We start from the raw sequence: 16,691 nt of genomic DNA on the forward strand, positions 1-16,691 counted from the left end.
TTACCATACCTAAGCACCGAAAAGGTGAACGTTCATCATTATTAAAATCATTCAATTTGTGTCTTTAATTATAACTTTTGGGGGCATGAATGGCTCCAGAGAAATTAGTCTTCTATTTGCTCCATGAAAGAATTTAATAAGTAATACATTATGTTAACTGATTTTTAAAAATCCATTTAATTTCTCCCTGAATTCTATTTTAGGCTGATGAGTTCTGATATTAGAGAATTTTCTATCCAGTGACTCCTGCTCAGATGGTCATAGGTCATTGTTTCTTAAACCATGAGGTTCTGGACTTCGTGTGTTTATGATTGAAGTTATATATCACTTAATTTGAGGCTCCTTCTATTTGGCTGCGTATTAACCAGCTCCATTCCAATCATTTGAATGATGGTCCTAGGTTGCCTTTGAGCCACCACCTCCATTTCTAATGGTGACACTTGCATATTTAGAGGGGCTCAGGTTATACAATCCATAAATCTCATTTTTTCATGTCTGATATTCAGATGGATACCCATGCGACTAGGATGCAGCATAGACTTCATGACAAGAATAGGTAAGCGTTCTCCAGATAACTGAGCAGAATATTATTATTGAAGTTTAATACTAATCTATTACTAATTAATATTGCAAATAAATGAAAATTATGATGATAGGGTATCCTTGGCATGGGAGATGGTGTGGAATGCAGTACTAAATGATTAAATTTCAGCATATCACAATGGGGCTGTAATAAGTACTTACAGAAGGGACTGGAGAGATGGCTCAGAACTTGCTTCTCTTCTACCCACACAAGTTCAATTCTTGGTACCACTTTGGGTGACTCCCAATCATCACCTGTAACTCTAGCTTCACTGGATCTGATACCTTCTTCCGGTCTCTGCAGGCACTGTATGCATGGGGTATACACTCATACACACACATATATATAGATGAAAAGGAAGAAAATCAATCTTTAAGCACTTTCATTAGGAGAATGAAGTCAGCCCATGGCTCGCAAGGCCTAGGCTACTTTAGCATTATGATCCAAGAAGGTTCTGATGTGACTTCATCTGAGCATTTGGACATCCATAATGGTAAGCAGTATCAGATACAGTGTTGAGTTTTCCTTGAAGAATGCCATCCACCTACTTTTGGAGTCAGAGTTAACTGGCAAGCCCCAGGGACCTTCCAGTCCTCACACTCCCGGCACTGAGATTACAGGTACACAATTCATCCAGCCAACTCTAATAAAATAAGGTTTTTTTTTTTACAACTCTAGTAAAGAAATCTGAGAATAACACAGTAAAACATACTTACTGAATTTGTATGAACTACATAGGACAATATCCCTATTAGAGTCATGACAATACACATTTCGCCTCACCTGAAGAATACATACATATTCTGCTGTGCAGTTTTAGAGAGATACAGGCTGACACTATCAGAAAGAAAAAAAAATACATGGAGAAGGGAGTAGAAAGTTCATCCTCAGGAAGGGTATAGGGTATTGGAACCAAGGAGGGAGCTGAAGGCAGAGCATCTTGATTTTATCGATTTTATGTTTCTAACACATTCTTGCTGTTTGGTCTTTCAAAACAATACAAAAAGAAGAGCACAGTCCAAATGGGCGTATTATTTTATTAGGAACAATTTTGGATGTGCTACCGATCATGAATAACAAAATGTTAGTGATCTTTAACGTACTAATGTATGCATAGGTAGGAGTATGCACCATCCATTGCCTGGGCAGGTACACAGGTGAACCAGCTGATTGTGTGTGCCTATCAGAAGTTCAGAGGTCCACCCCCTCAGCTCCCATGGTACTGATCATTAAACCACTCATGTTAGGATTAGCAGCTAGGAAAGAGCCAATGAACCTCTCCAAGTGTGACAACCAGGAATAGCAAGTGTGTTTGGTTATCCAGCCAATTAAAAATTAATTATTCTTTTCTTCGCTGAGTGAGCGTTTATCTAGTAGCAATCATGTGCCATTGAGTCATGTCTGGGTCACAGGTAGCTACAGTTTAATTGGAGCAGCTGCATGCCTTTGATGATGTACCTTACTATTATCTTCTTTCTAATAATCTAGGCCCACTGGTCACAGAAAGTTATCAGGCACATAGAGAAGTCCAGAAATGTCTTGAAGTTTAATCTTGTACCTAGATGAGCCATGTGAGAGTACTCCAGTTCTTCCTGATTTCCCAGGAGACTCTGGTACTGCCTCCCACTCCCATTGTCCCAGTATTCCATGACCATGCTCAAATTATAATTCGTAACTTTCACATCAGGGTTTTTAACCTTGTTACTGCTGGCTTTGGGAGGTATGACTAGGACTATGTTCAGTGAGTGGGCTGTTCTGTGCTTTGTTTCAGTATCCCTGGTGTCTACATGCCAGGGATGTACAAACCACCTTTCTCCTTCTATCCTCCCATCATGACAACCAAAGATGACTCCAGATCCTGCCAAATGTTTCCTAAAAGGCAGCTTGTTATCAGCTCCAGAAGAAGGTAGAGGTAATTTCCTATGAACTATGAGGCAAGGGTTTGCTTATTTTGCATGACCTGAAGCCCTCAGAGTGACATAAAGCTCTCTTCTGGTTGACTTTATCTTTCTTTTGCCTGTGTCTTCAGGCAGGACATCCATTATATGTGTTCATATCCAAGCAAGGTTTCAAATTGCTCACTTGGTGGGGTTCCAATACTCACTTGGAATCCCATTATCCTAGAAATGGAGACCAGAGGATTGGGAGCTGAAAGTACATGGCCAGTTTGAGGACAGCCTCACACGGGAAACCTCAATATTGTCACTTCACAATAGTAAGCTATACTATAAGGAAAATGTTTTCTAAAAAATAATTTTCTTAGAAGCCTGGGGGGAGCCAGTCAGTCTCCCTTACTGTGTTATAACTAGCATGTCATCTATGTAGTTATAACTAGCATGATGTTAACTTTCACTATGGATGACATAGGAGCTCCAATCATCATGTGCTCAGGAATTATTGTCTTCCGTGAAGCCGATGAGAATGTCTCTGGAAGTTAATAGGGTATCAAAGATCCCTTTGTTCCCTTCTCTGTTAATGACCAAAGTTGTGCATATACAAAGCTCTCAAAGCACAGAACAATTGAATAATCGACTTTAGCAGACTAGGAACATTTCCAAAACTCACCTCTGCACAAGTTCCAGGGTATCTGATCTCCAGACAGGTGACCAGTGTACACCAAGATGTAAAGGAACAACCAGGGAACTGCCTTGGGATCCCATCCTTTTATTTTCACAAGGAAAGCTGAGGCATTTTTTTTTCTCCTCAGGAAAATGAAATTAATTTGGAGTCTTTCAAAAATCTTGGCATATAAAATAATGCAACAGAACCCCAATTTGGGGACTGCTGTGTTTGTGTTCCCTAGCTAAGCACCCTAGATATCAATACTTAATGGTATTCTCTAAGCTCAGCCAGTGAAGAAAATAGGCTTGTTATCTATCAAAGCACATTTTACTTTTTGACAAGTAAAAGGCAGCGTGGGGAATGCAGGAAGGCTGAAATGAAAGCCGAAAAGAAAACTCATAGAGCATCTGGTGTCCTTTATCCCCTGATGGCCTTTCATAGTATCATGCGATGAGCTTGTTCTGATTGAAGATTCGATGATTTGGTTTGAAAAGAAAAAAAAAAATAGAAGGGGGGGTTGCTGCATGTAGCCTGCCTGGCAGCAAACTGAGATGCAAAAATCTGCTCCAATAATTGGAAACACGACAGATTTTCCGCAGCCAATGCCAGTGGCATCTCAGTTTATCCATCTCTCTCAGCTGAATTTGTAAAGTGCATTATCTTATTGGTTTTAAAGTTTCCATTTCACTTATTTGCAGGGGGAAATCTGAACAAATCACCCATGATGGATTGCCTAATTTCCTAGACTGAATAAACCAGTTTTATGAGATTGCTGATTCCTGGATTATTGGTGAACAGAAGCATTGATCAATTTTTAACCTAAAAGGAAATGCTTACCAAATTATTTCATTTAAACAGTTTCATTATCGTAACCATAGCATTGGAAATGAGCACGCTAGGGAAGGAGTTGAGAAGGGTCTTCTAGCGGAGTTTGCTTTTGCTTTCCCTTATCAATTCAGATGTTAAAATTGAGTTGAGCCAGAGATGTCAGAAGATCACTAATCACTGTACGTGAAGTCATCTTTGATCAAAAAGCCAGAGGAAGGAAGACCTGGAGAAATACCACTTCCTTCCTAGAAAAAATGGGCTCAATTGAATACACTGCTAATTTCTTCTGGCTTCATGTGTAAAATATAGAGAATAAGGAAAATCAAATATGATGAAATCATATTTTTTAAATTACATGAAGCATTTTAGGTTCATTGTCTGTGGAAGTAGCCCGTAATGATGAGCAAGGAGAAGAATTTGTATTTGTTAACTGGAACCTTGTTAGAAGGGCTAACTTCACAGATGCTAAAAATGGCTACACTCCAATGACAGAAGTAATAATACAATCTTAATCTGCTCTATTTTTTTAACTTTTGATTTGCATTTAAAGAGCAGTCACAAAAATATAATTGGGAGGGCGATCTTGCTATCTAAATTGTAGACTTTGCATAACTAGACACATAAATTAGAATACAGTTTTCTTTCCATTTCTTTTCTTTAGTTTCTCCTGCTAGAAAAGAGATTCCTGATGTTTTTGTTTTGGTTTTGGGTTTTTTTTCTTTTCTTTTTCCTCTCCAATGTCTTTTATGCTTACATCTTAGTGAATACAAACACTTCCCAGTAGGCATTGCGAGGGGAGGCAGCATCTCCTTGGAAGAGGCAAGAAGGGAGTTAAAAACTTTTGTGCAAGTAGACTTCTCTGTGAAATGTTATCTTTTGTTAGTTCAAAGGTTCCCAAAGACATAAATTCTTCAGCACTGCCCTGAGGTGCTGGGGATGTAAATTGAATACTTTACAATTTGTAGACTGTTCCTGCAGTAATGTGTAGCTCCTCCGTGAGTGAGTGTTTGGGGATTTTTCAATTACTAGAGTCTGAAAACTCAGAGATTCTTTAGGGCAGAAAAAAAGATTCTTCTCAAAGTTGAGCCACTCATGTTCAAATTAGCTGCCAAAAGCACCGTAATGATCCGTGTTCCGCATTTTGCTAAACAGGGAAAAATGACCCATTTTTGTCAGGGGGAACATAACCTCTTCTACCCACAGCCATGAATAACTGCTGGCCAGGTTAGGTGATAGGTTAAAAGTGAAATAAATTGTTCATGTGTGCTGTATATAATAGACTGATTTTTTTTCTAAAAAGATTCAAATGAACTTCTTTATATTTTTGTCGAGGGCAGGTGTTGAAATCATAAAAGTACAGCTTTTAGGCTTACTGTTGCCCTTTTTTTTTACAAAAATAATGAATGAAGAAGTGATAAAATGGTTTATATTTTATGAGACTGATAGGGTGCTCTAAGAAGGCTCTAATGGTGTATAATTTAAAATTAGGTAAACTTCAGAATTATCAACAAGACAGAAAGCCCAAAATGAGTGAAAAAAATTCTATCTAATTCTGCTAATTCATTCTTACAAGATGCCTTCAATATTCAAGTCAATAATTAGGTTTCCATATTTTCCCTATGATAGAGCTTGAGATGCACTAGAAATATTAAAAACAAATGAACACAAGGGAAAAGTTACAAAATGAACAAAAGAAATAATGTAACACTCGTATCGTCTCGACCTTATATTAGCAATGAATTGTGGGCAAATAATGTCTGAATTAGAATGACAGCTCTGCTGGGATTTTTTAACCAGGATAAAAGGTATTGTCTAGGTGTCATCTTTTTGTTTTACTAAACAAGCATTCTGTTTTGATGCTTGTATCAGAAGGGTCTGTCTCCAGACAGCTTAGAGTTTAGACCCAGACTTTCTTATTTTCCAAAGCAGCTTCTTCCCTAAGTAGGTCAGATAGTCTCCTGTTGTCATTTTTTGCAAATTTTACATTCTGTGTCAATGCAAACTGCTTCTGATAGGAAAATAAGTCAGGCTAAAGGCCCACTTCACGGATGCAGTCAGACCTGTATCATCCAGAAGCTCAGAGAACAATCATTCTGCAGGACCGAGTTTCAGTCCACGAGAAAGAAGGGTGAATTTTTTTTAAAGGAATATTATTCAAATCCTTACAGAATCTTTCATTTGTTCCACACTTTCTGAGCATGGTATTTTAGGAAAACAGGGGAAATAATAAGACGTAAAAAGATGAAGCGAAACACAATTAAGGTTAGGTGTGAATATTTGCTAAGCCAGGGAGGTGGTCAAAACTTGTGTTTCCTGGAGGGGGTGTGGATCTGGGGGAGAGGGGAGGCAGAGGAATGGACTGGGAGGAGTGGGAGGAGGGGAAACTTCCGTCAGGATGTAATGTATGAGAGAATAATAATAATAAACCCTTGTGTTTCCACTTAATTGTATTAAGAAACTACTATAGTCCAAGCAATAAGGCACAGACAGAGATCTAAAATTGATATTAGGGGCTTCCCTCCTAAGACTTTACTACAAATAAAACAAGCTGAAGAAAATTAAAAGGGAAATAATAATTGATGCCTAGAAAAAATTATATTGCAATCTTGGAAATTGGTTGTATGGTATATGTCGATTTCAGACTAGCCTGAGCTGAACTTGTCTCAAAAACTCAAGACCGACAAAGCAAACAGCCTGTAGTCTTGGGAACAGGAGAGCAGACTAATGCACTGAATCTTGGGGACAATGAGAAGCAAAGAAGGGAGCCAGGCTAGAGTCCTTAGGACTTCTTAAAATAGGTGTGGAGAAACCAGCAGGATGGCTCAGTGGGCAAAGATGCTTGACACCAAGCCTGACTTCCTGAGTGCGATCCTTGAGACCCACGTGGTGGGAGAAGAAAACCAACTCCACAAAGTTGTCCTCTGGCTTCAGCATGCACATCATGGTATGCCTGTGTATGCATGTGTGCACACAATTACTAACAACAAATGAATAAAATCTCAGGGCATGGAGGTATGGAATTCATGATGCTTATAGGGAACACCTACATTTCCATGACCCAGAGGACACATACCAGTTATGGAGTTGAAAGAAGTGAGTAATGTTGCTGGTATAAAACCTGTCCAAGAAGGCTTTGTGTCCCATTAAATTTAATGCTTTTATTTCTTCCTTACTTCTCCCTGGATTGGAAAACAAACTAGGTCAAATTAGGATTATTTTGACAATCCCTTTGGCTTTTTGTGAGCATTCAGACGTTTAGAAGCCAAATGAATAACAACGACAACAATCCAGATTTCAGAAAGTCTGTTGTTGAGGAAGTAGTAAGCATAGTGGTCAGTTCACTACAACTCTATTCCTCAACTTCCCAGAGGAAAGCCATTCCCCTAGACTGTCCAACTAGAACCAGAACAGACAGAAAGAAGAGCCATGCATGGTGACTCCCGCCTGGAATCCCAGTGCCTGGGAGGTTGTTGCAGGAGCCTCATAAGGTTGAGGCCAGCCTAGGCTATATACAGAGTGCCAGTAACCTGGGCAATAGTGTGAGAACACGTCTAAAGAGTACTCAGACAGTGGGGAGGGGTAATTCAAATAAATGATAATTCCTCTCTCAAAAGACAGACAGAGAGAGAGAGAGAGAGAGAGAGAGAGAGAGAGAGAGAGAGAGAGAGAGAGAGGAGGGAAAACAAAAAGGAGAAACAAAGCACCAACAAAAAACCCAGGATTCTGACCATACTTCGAAATGAACCGTCTATGAATGAAATGAAGCATTTGAAAAATTTAGTATAAATGGCAAAACTCTTTCCTTTTTAAAGTGAATATTATTAAACAATAGATTATGTTTCTCATATTGGTCAATAGTCTTGTAAATTCAATAAATTATCCTAATGATAGAATTTAGCCTAATAGTCTATCATAACTTGTTAACTCTAGCTAGACAGCTATTTAACGATGAAAAGCTCAAAGGAGAAAATAGAAGTCAGCTGGTAGCTGCTGTGCCATGAAATTGTTAATATCATCTTAAAATTAACTAACTTCTTATGAACTCAAAATATCAGTGAATTTTATGAAAAGTCGTTAAAATCAGATTTTAGCATTGCTAACACCGAGTCCCACATTAAAGGCTAGCACTTTCCTCTTCTACTTAGTAAAATCATCTGTGAGAAATTCGTGTAATTTGTAATATTCCTAGGTACACATTTTATAATCATTAGCAAGCTGGAAGGTCATTTACTACGTGTCCTAGGACGCATCGGTAATGTGTATTTCTTTGTCAGGGGCAGGTTATGTTCACTTGCATTGGTTTTATTATTGTTTTTAAATCACAGTTCATTGTCTCTACTCCAAGATCAGAATTCTGGTCAGCAACTCCAGCTCTGTAGTCAAATCATCCCTGCCCACCAGCCCAGATACGCTGAGCAGTTTGCTGCAGATGCCTGCATCCTCATCTGGGCTCCTTGTTGACTACAAAGCCTGTATAAACAACAGCGTGGCCCCTGTATTCCCTGGCAAGCCTCCCACTACTTGGCTATGGGCTCTGCTGGCATGTAGAGATTTTTTTCCATGTAGCCAATAGGGCCAAGGCTCACCTGGAGCTCCTTAGAACGAAGAAGAGGCGGTTTGAAAACCCTGCGGCAAACACAGTCCTCGCCTCTCCTAGGAAGGAGAGGGAGGAGCTGAGAGGATGCGAGGAGCAGAAGAGCGTCTTGGCCTGGAGTTCAAGGCCACAGTTTCCGCTTCTGGGCTCCCCCTCCCGCCCACCGCGCCTCCATCCAGCAGCCCCGAGAAGTCCTAGCCGGCAAACGGCAGAGAAAGCCCTCATCTATCTGAGGAAAGAAGCCACGCCGATGGCTCCCTGGTGGATGTAATTGTGCTCATTACTGCCATTTACATTTCATCACCCGATTACCACAAATGCCTCATTACAGCTGAAGAGGGTTTTGCTGGGGAAAGGCTCGCTAACTATTCATTGCTGGGCTCCTATGTCACCAGACCGGCTGATTGGAAAAGGAGGAGGACGAGGAGGAGCTGAGAAGGGGCGAAGGTGAAAAAGGTCCTCTATCAGATTTGATTAAAGGACGTGATTTAAATCGATATTTAATAAAGTGCCTGCTACAGCATAACACGGGGAGGTCCCTGTGCAGGCAGAACCGTGATTAGGAGCCCCACACTGCCTGCTACACAGCTCAATTGGGTTTTGTGTCCTGGCCTGGCACCTGTGTCCCTCAGAACTGCTCCTCCAAGGTAATAGGCTTATGAGCTGATGAACAGAGCTGATAGCTTCTAAATGGATTAACTAGGTGTCTGCAGTCTGGCGATGAATGCATCAAGCCAAAAGGGGGAAAAAAGCGTGGGGGGAGTGGCAGAGGCAGGGAGGGGGGAGACGGTTTGCATAAACAGGAGAGTGATAGGAAGTGTTGACAGATATTGTGTGTGTCGGGAGCCCCAGAGGGTAAACATTGGCTCTGTGCCTGCCATTCAAGTGCTCTCTCTGAGTAATGGGTGAAGATATCAGGCTGCTTAGGAAGCCAGGCAGGTGCCAGGGGACAGGCTGATACTGAAAAAGGCGTCCCCTGAGCCGGGCTGGCCCATGGCTGCATGGGGAATGTGCCTGGGCAATCATGTTTTTCCTGTGTTTATTATAAAAAAAAAAAAAGGAATCGTTTGGCTAATTCTATTCTTGGCAATATCTGCAAGGAGGTGTTAAGAAACATTCTGAGGATCAATACAGGGTTGGGTTTATTTGGGGGGTGTGGGAGTGGGGAGAGGTGTTAAGTAGCGCCATCTACTGTGAACACAGAATGATGGAAGGGCAGAGTAGGTGCCGTCATCCCTCAGAGACGCCTATGGTAGCTGGACTTGTATTTTAAATATGAAATTGCAACTACAAATTCATGGCTGTATATACGGTTTTCATATGTTAATATGTTCATGAATACAATATTTCCTCATATTCAACTTAACTCTTATCAAATATTCACCAACCAAAGGGTGCTGGAAAGAAACTTGTTACAAATTTCTGGCTACATTCCTTAAATAGCACAAAAATAGTAATCACTTTTACTAGAATAAAACGGCTGTAAAATCGGAATCTGCTAAAGGACAAGCCTTCCTCCATATCCAGTTTTAACGAACTATGGTTTAGGAAATGATGCTGTATATGGAAAAAATAAAGTATATGTAGATTTAAAGATATACTTCTAACACCAAAAATATTTATTTATCTTGAAATATAATACTTAATGATACAGTAAATATAGTCAGAACACAGACCACCCTAGCTAGGCTTACCCTAAACAGGTCGTCATGAAGACATTTCTCAGAGACATCGGCCAACTATCATTGTTGAAATTTAAGTACATAATGCATAAAATCCTAAGAAAACTCAATGGGGAATTGATCTGAAAATATATAGTTAGTTTTAAAATAAGAAATAAAATACATAATTTTAAATGGCTTTATGGACTTGGGAAAATTACAAGATGAATTGTAGGCTCATGACAAAATATTGTTAATAATTGTCTTATATTTCCAGGCCCTGTTGCTACAATATCAATGACTCTGGTGAATAATTTCTATTTCCTACAACTGACAAAATGCCAGTGGGTGCTTAACCATTACAGACAACGGTAAACTATGCACATTCTTGGTACGTGTGCAAGAGAAACTAAGAAAATGCATTGTCTTTGGAAACTAAGAATTAAGAAAGTAACATAGAAATTCTTATAGAAGACCTCAGTGAGCCAGCTGAGTAGGGCTGGTGGCATGGGAGGCCATGTGCTCCAGAAACGGGCTTAGCCACTGAGGTGTCTTCACCGCCAACCTGTCAATGCTATTCCAGGACTGACACTAGAAGGAAACTGCTAGAAGAAAACTGAAATGTGGCAAGATAAGGACAAGGGAAATAAATAGAAAAGAAAAACTAAACAAAATCACCCTCCAAATGGTGTGTGGGGGCATGAAGGTTTGAAGGTGCAGTAGCAGGACCATGGGACTGTTTCACTTAGTAACATGGTAGCTGTCTTCATTTGCATCAGGATATTCTGATATTAGAAAAATGCCAAAATCATTTAATCACACGTCTCTTTTTTAACTTGAATTTTTTATTTGAGAATTTCACATATCCATATAACACATTTTGATCTTCACCCCCCTCCCCGCCCCAGTTCATCTCCTATCTCCCCCACCACTTTTTCCATCCAACTTCAAGTGCCTTTTTTTTTAAACCATGGAGTCCAATTAGTGCTTCTTGTATGTGTATAAATATAGGACCACCTATTAGAACGTGGATAGCCTTTCAGAGGCCTCATCCTTGAAGAAAACTGACTATGCATCCCCAGCAGCCATCAGTTGCCATTAGCTCCTGAGGGAGAAAGTAGAATTTCATGAGATCCTCCCCGCCAACTGCTGGGATTTTGGGCTAGCTTGATCTTGTACATGTCATGTGTATGGAATCATAGCTACCATTTGTTCCTGTGAACAACAGTCCTTTAGTGTCTGCTGAATGCTCTTTTGCTGCACATGCACGTATCTCTGTGTATTAGTTACTTTTCTAATGCTGTGGCACAACGCCATGATCATGGCAACTTACAAAAGAAAGCATTTAATCAGACTTACAGTTCCAGGGAGTTAAGTCCATGATGGCGAAATGAAGGCTTGGTGGCAGGAACAGATGAGAGCTCACAGCTCAAAATCACAAGTAGGAGGCCGAGAGAACTAGAGGTTGGCAGGAAGCTTTTAAAGCTTCAAAGCCTGCCCCCTGACACACCTCCTCCAACAAGGCCCTACCTACTAATCCTTCCCAAACAGTCCCACCAACTATCCTTCTGGAAGGTTTGATGAAAAGAAACCAAATTCAAATTACACATCAAAAAAATATGAAGCATATCTGGGAAAATGAACCAAGAATTGCAAAAACTGATATATATTGTAGTGAAATTACCTATTTGTCAAAAAAATGAGTCTCTAATTATATATAAAATAAAGATAATCAGATTGTCTTCGGATGTCATGCATCAATTATGTCAGAAAACAATGAGTTATAAGATATCTAACAAGATAGTGTAAATGTAAGATTCTAGATCCATGGTGTAGTGAGTCTTTCTTGTCCTCCACGGACCACCCATCATGATGTCACACAGATGACTGAGAAATGCTGCAATGACCACTTCTTCAGACACCATGTGACTTCTCAAAACTCACACCCTATTAATAAAAGCTCTCCCCCAGGAAAGCTGCTTGTGCAAGAACCTAAAAGTTTTCAAATCTTCTCTTCTTTACTCACCACCTGCTGGTTGAGCATGTCTCACCAGCTCACCCTGTGTGGCAGAGGTGCTGTGAAATGTGCTACCCTCATCTCTCTGGTATCTAGGACGAATATGGGGCTTATAATGCTCTACATGGGGTGCTGCCTCTTCAGGCTGCCCCTTGACCTATAACCCTAAACTCCATTTGCAGTTAGAGCTTGTGGAGGGAGCAGCTGTCTCCATAGGAATAAAATGGACATGGATCAGACAAGTCCTCCAGTGTAGGATTGTGTGAAAAACATCAAGTCACACATCGAAAATGTCAGCACCCGACTGTCTGTCAGGATAAAGGAGTAGTACCCTGTGAAGGGTACTCACACATACCTATGACCATTTCCCCTGCAGCCCATTCAAAGAAGGCTGGAGTTCATGGTCAAACTGCAGAGAGGCTTCAAGGTTTAATTAGAGACTCAATATGACAGTGCATACCAGTAATCACATTATTTGGGAGTCTGAGGCAGGAGGATTGCAAGTTTGAAGCCAACCTGGACTGAGCAGCAAGTTTTAGATCAACTTGGACTACCCAGCAACAGCAAGCCACGACAGATGAGAGGGAAGTACATCTTCCTTAGGGATCGATTAGAAAATAAACCCCAGATAAGCATATGACTGTAGAGACATCAGCACAAAGACAAAGCAAGCAGTAAAAATAGGTTCACCTAAAGAACTGAAACTACGTAGTTTGTAAGAGAGACCCGAATAACCAAGAATGGGATGTACACAGTATAACTACAAACTACAGTGAAAAAAGGTGCTGCCTGGCTTTGGGAAGAATTTATTTTCAGTAATACTGTTGTCTGTTACAGTGCTGGCATCTTACCTTTGTGAAAGTCTTCCACAGTAGCACAGCTCTATCACCTCTGGTATATTAATAATCAATATAGTAAGAGAAGAAGAAACCACATTTGTGAAGCAGAGAAAGCAAAGGAAACATGCTATAGCCCCAAATCTCAGCAAAAAATATCACTATGAAGGAAATGATGCTTTCTCTTCTAAGAAATGAAGAAAGCTATAACTCATAATCCTAAGTGTAAATGTGTGGATATATTTAGCCACATGTTTTCCTGTTCAAATTTAAATTAAAAAGCGCAAGAGATTCGGTTCACTGGAAACAACTCGAATACATTGAGAAACCAACCCAGGAGCAACAAACATGTAGTCTCCACTGTCCATTTCACATGCTCTTGGATATATGACCAATTGCACACTTGGGGGAGGAAATGTACAAGCAAACAGCCTGAGAAACATTATTGCTCTAGATAAAAGAAAAAAGCCATCAGAAATCACAGGAAGTATATGTGTCTACTTTGTAAGGATCAGATGAGCAAAATGTAGTACAGGTTTACTACCAATAAGGAAGCACACCATACATGTTATCTATACAGTCTCATATTGACACACACATGCATGGGAGAACATATATACACACAAGGCAAACAGTTCACTAGCAGGCCATTCAGAGGAGACTGGGTGCTATACATTGGATCTGGAAAAATTTCTAAATGCCCCTGTGTCAAGAGCGTGGGCCCCAGTCCATGGTGGTTTGGGAAGTTGGTGGAAACTTCAATATGTTTGCCTACAGGGAAGAAGTTAATAATTAGGGGTCACACATTCAAAAAGGATTATCTATCCACAGAGCCTGCCTTTTACCCACCCTAGTGCTGATGTGAGCAGTGATCTTTGTGCTGTGATGAGGTGACATATCACAAGCTTAAAAGCACTGGAGACTACCAACTCTGGCATGAAACCCCTGAAACTGTGAAGTAAAACAAACCTTTCTGGAGCAATAATCTCAGTAGTTTGTTAGTCTCAGACAGATGACTGCCACATCAGAGAAGACTTTGAAGCACAGTAAACAAAGACATATAATCACATTCTACTTTTCCTTGACAATGTGCATGCACTGGGAAATAAAATAGAAGGTGTCTAGAGTTTTTCTTTAGAAACTCACTCTGCAAAGCCATTGCATCTGTTAGATATTACCATAAAAAGGAAGCATAGTAATGTACTCCAAGTGTCCAGGTTTTAGGATAACATTCATTTATACTCCTGAGTCCCTGAGTCACTTTGGTTATAGTTGGCCTCTGCTGGGCACAGCTAAGTGCTCAGCCTTATTTTGCAGGTCTATCTGGCCATGATTGACTTCACCTGTTCAATGGCTGTTCATGCTACAGTCAGGAGACAGGTGTGATGGCTGTCCAAGGAGGGCTTTTCTCCTGGTAATGCAGGAGCACAAGATAGTCTCTGTTTTGGTGATCCTGTGAATGCTTATATAAGATATCATCACTAGAAAAAAACGAGAGGGATATCTTTAATATTTTGGTAATTTCTAACTAATAAAATCATTATCTCAACATAATATTTTAGAAGAACCATTTATTAGAAATCTACTGGATAACAACACAATGAGAAAAAAAAAAGAAATAACAAAACTCAAGAAAATCACCTCTCCTATAGGGAGAGTTCTAATTGGAAAGGGGGACTGGAGAAGTCTGAGCAACTAGCAAAACATTTTCCAAGACTCCAGTGATTGTTACAAGAGGATCCAATTTACAATATCCATTGATCTTTTCATTTATTATCATGTTGTTTTCTGTTTTGAGTTGTATTAAACAGTAAAAATATTTACGTGGAAAGGATTGGAGTGAATCCAGCTAGCCACAGTTACTGTTCGGGTACAGAGAATCGACCACATCACAGTGAATGATCTAGCAAAAATGAAAAATTTCCATCTGGGGGCAGAGATGGCTGATGGGAAGCCACTTCATTCAGCAAAGCCCATAGCATTTACTGTAAGCCAGATATAGATCTGAGTCCTGGCCTGTACTGTTTGACCTGAGGCACTATTTAATTTCCTAGTCGTATTAGATTTTCATTTAATAAAATTGGTAATATTCTAACAGAAGTGCTTGGAGGGGAGTTGAATATGTACTATGTATGGTGTTTTTGTACAACTCAAAATACTTTACTAGTATTTAATATTGAGTATTGAAAGTATTAGAAATGCTACTTATCATCACAAGTTACTTAAATGTGCTTCATTAGAACAGCAAGTACACAGCTTTTGCCATTGACGGTATTGTACGTAGGATTTTCATGCTTGTTGGTAACAGATAAAAGCACGAGTGGAGGGATTATTCTTGGAGAAGGCAAAGAAGACAATAAATCAAGGGACCAAGTAGAAGACCCTGGAGACCCTTAGCAGCCCCTCAGCACTGATAGAAATGAAGTCTACATAAAGACCATTAAATGCAACCAGAGTCAGGCAGGTTGGCCAGGGTGATTCTAGTAGCTCTCCAGGGAGGACAGTGGTAGTCCTTTATCTGTCTCCTGACTCTGTCTGTGATCATCTTCTCAGAACAAGACGCTCCCCATCTGTGGTGTGGCTGCATGCTGCACAGCTCCTGGAAGGTCTGTCCCCTGTGAACGGAGCCCTAGGGAGACCCACTCTGCACAAGCTGCCATTCCCACTGCACCTCCACAGCTGTTCAGGGCAGGTGGGATTCTTCTCATTTCTAATGGCACATGTTATGTGTCAATCTGTCTTTTTTGCCATGAAGGCCCCTGCTGACTCTCCTAAAAACCTCTTTTCTTTGGAGTCTGACAGCAAGTCACTCAGCACAGATTTCAGTGAAATCTCCTAAACTATCTTTCCTCATGGTGCTCACAAAGGCTTTTGGAGAAAAAGAAATTCTGTGTTTCATCATGGATTCTGCACATATCTGCATGCTCTTATCCTGATTACTCTTATTAAGCTATAATTATATAATTTTATATTATATTATGCTGTAACACAAATTGCTAAATGGTCTTATTAATTAAAAAAAAAAAAACCCAGAGCCAGATATTGGGGTAAAAACCTGAGAGATCAGAGGAATAGGAAAAGCCACAGCCAACCTCACCTTACAGACACCTCGGTCTCCAAACAGACCTACTTCCTGTATACCCATGCCTACATGACTTTCTGTTCTGCAGTCTTACTTCTTTTCTCCACCCAGCTACATCACTTTCCTGTCTGTCTGTACAGACCTCCAGACCTTTATGGTTAGTGCTGGGATTAAAGGCGTGTGTCACCATGCCTGGCTCTCTTTCCTAATGTGGCCTTGAACTCACAGAGATCCGGGTGGGTCTCTGCCTCCCGAATGCTAAGATAAAAGGCATGTGGTACCATTGCCTGACTTCTATGTTTAATATAGTGACTGGCTTCTTCCTCTGATCATCAGATAAGCTTTATTAGGGTGCACAATATTTGGGGGGACACAATATGTCACCGCATTATGTAATATGTGTTGTATAAAATACATAGTATATTCTATTGCTAACAGGACACAATGAAATGAATGAGTGGATTCAAACCTGCACTGACCTCTAGGTATGGTTTACTCACAGATGTACATATGATTTACAAAAAAAAA

This window comes from Peromyscus californicus, unplaced genomic scaffold, assembly GCF_007827085.1.
Source record: "Peromyscus californicus insignis strain IS unplaced genomic scaffold, ASM782708v3 Scaffold_8__1_contigs__length_139910024, whole genome shotgun sequence".
Lineage (NCBI taxonomy): Eukaryota > Metazoa > Chordata > Mammalia > Rodentia > Cricetidae > Peromyscus > Peromyscus californicus.